The sequence below is a fragment of the Chrysochloris asiatica genome, unplaced genomic scaffold (genome assembly GCF_000296735.1).
Source record: "Chrysochloris asiatica unplaced genomic scaffold, ChrAsi1.0 scaffold00115, whole genome shotgun sequence".
NCBI classification, from domain to species: Eukaryota; Metazoa; Chordata; class Mammalia; order Afrosoricida; family Chrysochloridae; genus Chrysochloris; species Chrysochloris asiatica.
Genome location: NW_006408633.1, coordinates 8,060,617 through 8,066,971, shown reverse-complemented (window position 1 = coordinate 8,066,971; position 6,355 = coordinate 8,060,617).

The window sequence follows — 6,355 nt, the reverse complement described above, 5'->3', positions numbered from 1 at the left end:
TATATTGTCAGGAGGGAACAGTCACTGGAGAAGGATATCATGTTTGGTAAAGTGGAGGGTCAGAGAAAAAGAGGAAGACTCCCAATGAGATGGATTGGCCAAGTGGCAGCATCGATGGACTCAAGCGTGGCATCAGTAGTGAGGTTGGCCCAGGACTGGGCAGTGTTTTGTTCTGCTGTGCATAAGGACACTAGGAATTGGTACCGACTTGATGGCACCTAACAACAACAACATACTTTGGAGTTCTGGTGTAATTCTGTAGGATAAGCATTCAACTACAAGGTCGGTTTGAACAGCAGTTCAAACCTTCCAGCCACTCCTCAAAAACCCTGTAGAGGGTCTCTATGAGTCAGAACTGACTCAACTACATTTAACAACAACAAACATGGGGATATTATGATCAAGATAGCCGTTGAAGTTCTGTGAAGCAGATTTATAAAAGATACTAAGGACCCTGGTGTGGTGCTATAAGATATACACAGCTAGCTATAATCATAAGATCTGTGGTTCAAACCTACCAGCCACTCCTAGGAAACCCTATACAGAGTTCCTATGAATCAGAACCAACTCCATGGCATATCACCACCACTACCACCACACAGAAGGCCAGTGAAGTTCAGTGAAGCAAATTCATAAAGGATACAGGGGTGCTGGTATGATGTTACAGGATAAACACTGCTAACCATAACCAAACACACCAGCTGCTCCTGGAAACCTTGTACAAGGTCACTAGGAGTTGGAACTGACTCAATGGCACTTACCAACAGTAACAGCACAAAAGATATCACTCCCAAGTTAAAATATTTCACATCCTAATACAGATCCACCCCATTAATTCCTGCTGAATTATGCTAGACAATAGGAATAGGTTTAATTGGGGGACATCCAGAACCAGAATTTAATAACTATTAATTAATTGTTATTAAATGCTGTGGAGTCCAGAAAGACTCATAGTGACCTTGCAAAGGATTTCTGAAAGCAACTGGTGAGTTCGAACTGCCAACCTGTTGATTCAAACTGACCTTGCAATCCAGTGATTATCCTACAACACCACACCAGGATCATATAGTACATTCTATGTCAGTGACGACCCTGTAATGGCAAATACACAGGGCACCATGAATTACGACAATTTTTCTCTCCTTCACTCACGTTATAACCCAGATTTCCTTTTTTCCCTATTCAATTTTTAAATTTATCTAAAATTTTGTACCTTTCAAAGGAACCCTGGTGGTGCTGTAGGATAAGCACTGGGCTGATAACCACAAGCTCGGCAGTTCAAACCCACCAGTCACTATGCGGGAGAAAAGATGAGACTTTCTATTCCCATAAAGATTTACAGCCTTGGAAATCCCATACAGGGTCACTAGGAGTGAGAATGAACTCAACGGCAACGACTTTGGTGTTGATTTTGATGTTCTTTTCAACTTAACATATAGCAAGGGACTTACCCTGTGAGAACCTCCCTCTGCAGTCGTTCTATAATTCCTGACATATCGGTGTCATTGTTAGATGCCATCGAGTCGGCACTGACTTATAGTGACCCTGTGTACAACAGAACAAAACACTGCCGAGTCTTGCATCAACCTCACGATCATAGGTACGTACTCTGTGCCAGTCCATCTCATAGGGGGTCTTCCTCTTTTTCTCTGGTCTTCCCCTTTACCAAACATGATGTCCTTCATCAGGTGCTGATCCCTTCTGACAATATGTCTGAAGTATGAGAGACAAAGTCTGTCCATCCTGGCTTTCAAGGAGTATTTTGGCTGTACTTCTTCTAACACAGATTGGTTTGTTCTTTAGTCCATGGTACTTGTAGTCCTGGTGTGGTGCTATGGGTTAATGCATCAGACTGCAAAGTCATTTGAACTGCAAGGTTGGTAGTTCAAGCTCACCAGCTGTTCCTTGGAAACCCTATATAGCATCACTATGGGTCAGAATCGACTCAATGACACTTAACAACAACAACACCATAGCTCAAATGCATCAATTCTTCTACTGTTTTCCTTATTCACTGTCCAACTTACACATGCATATGAGGTTATTGAAAATATCATGGCTTGGATTAGACGTACCTTAGTCTTCCAACTGATATCTTTACTCTTGAACACTTTAAAAAGTCTTGTGCAGCAGATTTTCGTAATGCAATACATCCTTTGATCTCTTGACTGCTGCTTCCATGAGTGTTGATGTTTAATCCAAATAAGATGAAGTATTTGACTACTTGAATCTTTTCTCCATTTATTTTGATGTTTTTTATTGACATATTCACTTAAAAATTACTTCTAAGTTTCTTGAGGCCAAATTCTGTGTCTTAATTTGCAACAAATGCTGAGTGAGTAAGTTGGGGAGTCTCTGAGTGGTACAAATGGTTAAAGCGCTTTGTTACTAACCAAAAGGCTAGAGGTTTGAGTTCATCCAGAGACATCTTAGAAGAAAGACTGGTAATTTACTTCTGAAAAGTCAGCCATTGAAAACCCTTTGGAGCACAGCTCTACTCTGAAACACATGGAATTGCCATCAGTTGGAATCACCTCATCAGCAACCAATCTTTGTTTATCAAGGTCCAGTCAAACATTATTGCACTGGGAAACTCTGCTGTAAAAACTATCTTTAAAATGCTAAAATTGTGAAGATGTCCTTTTGAGGACCAAGGTGCGTCTGAGGTAAGCCATCATATTTTCGATTGCCTCGTGTGCATGAAAAAGCTGGACAATGAAGAAAGATGACAAAAGAAGAATGCATGTATTTAAATTATTGAATATACCAAGGACTTCAAGAAGAATAAATGAATTTACCTTGGACGAAGTATAGCTAGAATGTTTCTTAGGACAAGGATGGTGGGGCTTCATCTCATGCACTTTGAACATGTTATCAGGAGGGAGCAGTCCTGGAGAAGGACATCAAACCTGGTAAAGCAGAGCTCAGCAAAACGGAGAATCACAATGAGCCAGAACCTGACTCAGAGGCACTTACCACCAACAGCCAAGCAGTAGATAAAAGGGAAAACTGGGTCCAGATATTCAGGGACAGCAAGGGAGACAATGATGCATCAAAGGCAGGAAGGAGTCAGCAAAAGGTGAATAAGGCTAATTTAGGATGGAAGGGCTGGTAGAAGGAGTTAGGAATAGGATATGTAAAGCTTTGTGAGTGGAGGCAAGTAGATGGGGATCCTTTAGAACCTTAAATCTGTCTGACAAGGATTTGAGTCTGAAATCCCTTCACACCTGGAAAGCAGAAGAGGAGGGACCTATTAGCCCAGCAGCCTCTGACATGCATGAAGTTGTCATGAGTCGGAATAGATTGGATGACCACTATTTTGGGGTTCTTCTTGTTTGCTTGTGTTAGTGGGTGGATGGAGTGAGCCAGTAATGGATGTAGGTGAGAAGGATGCTATGAAACTGAAACTGGACATATGAAATAAAAGCACCAACAATTTAGGCAGGCAAAAAGACAACTGTAAGGGATTAAAGCAGCAGCTGAGAAAGAGAAGGTGAGCAGATTGATTAGAAGAGCGACGGCCACAACAAATTCTGAAAAGTTTCCACTCTTTATTTTTAAGTCAGAAGACTCAAATGATGTATGGCTTCTTTCTAAAGGTTTCAGTTTTGAAATTAGCCCACCTAGAAGACATGTTTAGAATATATGAGTTGTCCAGCTGTCTCCTTTTGCTATTTGTTGAGAATGATTATGTTCAGGGCCATTAGAAAAGTAATTCCTTCTTGATTTTTCAAGAAATTCCCACATGTGACCTGCACATTGATAAGAGAGAATTTAGTTTGCCAGTAGGAGCCAGATTGAATTTTGGTTGTATTTTCAAAGTAGGGTCGCTATACTTTTTTCCTTTCTCAAGGACAAATTCAAATATCTTCCTTTCTCCTTTGTGAAAATATCTCTGGTGGTAAAATATCACTAGAATAAATACATTTTGAGGTGAAAAATATCTTGCTGGTCTGACTTTTTTTTTTTTAATCTACCTGTGAGACTAAATTATCAATTTCAACTCTGAAATCTCATACATGGGACTATTCTTGGGACTATAGTATCAATAAGGAGCTCTGGTAGCATAGTGGTTATGAATCGGGCGGCTAACCTCAAAGTCGGCAGTTCAAAACTACGAGCCATTCCGAGGAAGAGGCTTTCTGCTCCAGTAAAGATTTACAGCCTCGGAAACCCTGCGCAGGCTCACTATGAGTCAGAACCGACTCCATGGTACTTAACAACAACAACAACATAGTATCAATGGAGTAATGGTACGGCTCCATAGGAAAAGCACTGTAAGGTTGGTGGTTTAAACTCACTAGCCATTCTTTGGAAACCCTATATGGGGTCGCTCTGAGTTGAAAGTGACTTGATGGCACTTAACAGCAAAAAATAGTGTCAATATTGAGGGCAATGAAGGTTCTGTGATAAAATTCTTGCCTTTCACTTCCAGGACCCAGGTTCAATTCATGACCTACGTACCTTATGTGCAGCCACAACCTGTCTGTTACTGGAGGTTTTTTACGTGTTGCTTTGATAGTGAACAAATTTCAGTGTTTCTTCCAGACTATGACAGATGAGGAAGAAAAGCCTGAAAATAGACTTCCCCAAATCAGACAATAAAAACCCTATGGATCATAAAGGTCTCATCCCCTGCTGATCTCGGGGATGGCACATGACTGAGCTGCACTTTGTTCTGTTGTGCACGGGGTTGCCATAGTTAGGGACAACTGAGCGGCAGCTAACCACAATAACATTGTACCAATCTCCTAATCTTACTCTCAAGAACATGACCTGAGATGAACCGATTATGCAAGTTAGATACTGTAAAAGAAGTTTCTTTGATCTAATTGACCACTTATTTAGTGACGTTGTTAGGTGCCATGGAGTTGGTTCTGACCCATAGCAACCCTATGTACGGTACAATGAAATACCACCCAGTCCTGCACAATCCTCATAATTGCTGTTACACTTGAGTCCATTGCTGCTGCCCCTGTGCCAGTCCATCTCGTTGATGGTCTCCCTCTTTTTCTCTGACCCTTCACTTTCCCAAACATGATGTCCTTCTTTAGGGACTGGTTCCTCCCGATAATATGCTCGAAGTATGAGAGATGAAGTCTGGCCATCTTAGCTTCTAAGGAACATCTGGTTGTACTTTCCTAGACAGATTTCTTTGTTCTTCTGGAAGTCCATGGTACTTTTAATATTCACCTCCAACACCATAACTCAGATGCATCAGTTCTTCTATAGTCTTCCTGATTCACTGTCCAACTTTCAAAGGCATATGAGGCTATTGAGAATATCATAGAGAAATATGCTCATTTGAACCCTGGCGTTATTTAAATGCCAGACAGAAGGCCCTAATGGTGTCAGCTGTCAGTCATGGACCATACCACATCTATTAATGTCACCTGGTTGATTCTCTGCTCAAAAGTCAGGATCAGAAATTTCAATCTGTTAAGACAAATGATGGGCCTTGTTTATTAAAGTGATTTCAGAGTGAGAGAAGGAAATCATTATGAAATATATGTTGTCACATAAATTTGCATTTTGAGACAAGGGAGCTGAGGACAATATTAATAATGTTCTCTTTAACTCAAATGCAACCTGTGAAGTCAAAACTTTTGCCCAAGAGATAAAGTTCTGAAAAAACTTTCAGAGAAATTATAAAGTAGCCACTGCAAAATATGAAAGAAGAATATTGATATTGAAAGTTAATTTTTTCTTCCAGACTATTTGGTACAATTCAATGAAAATGACTATACATTAAGGACTTGAGAAAAACATGCTTATTAAGAAAAACTAGAAGGAAATCTGAAAAAAAAAAAAATGGAAACGATCATGTTGGATTGGTGGGATTATGGATGAGTTTTATTCTCTTTTATGCCTTCAAATTTTATAAATTGTTGTAATAAAAAGAAAACGGCTCAGTCGTGTGCTCTGGTCTAGTGTTTGATCGATCGTGTTTGGAGGGCCTTGTGCATATGCTTTGCCCTGGAATGGTCTACTGTTGACAGAAGCTGTTTTTTGAGTTTTTATTAAGACCTGAGGAAAAGAATAAGGTGTGGGCGTGTGTATGTCTGTGTGTGTGCTTGCACGCAGTTCTTTCTCATAATGCCGTACTTTTACTGCTGGGTGAAAGACCATATTTTTTTTTGTTCACATTCTATTTCTCTCCTTTGATTGCCTGCTTTCTAGGATAACTTGCTGAAAAAAAATTTCTTAAGTCAACAAGATTGCTGAGTCACAATTACGTTTTCCTGTTTTATGCCGTTGTCTCCACGTTTTTTTAAAATAGTGTGATAGTCTGCAGAAACACACATGATTGCTACACCCTCCAGCAAACATTCTAATCTGTTGCTATTTGGAGTCA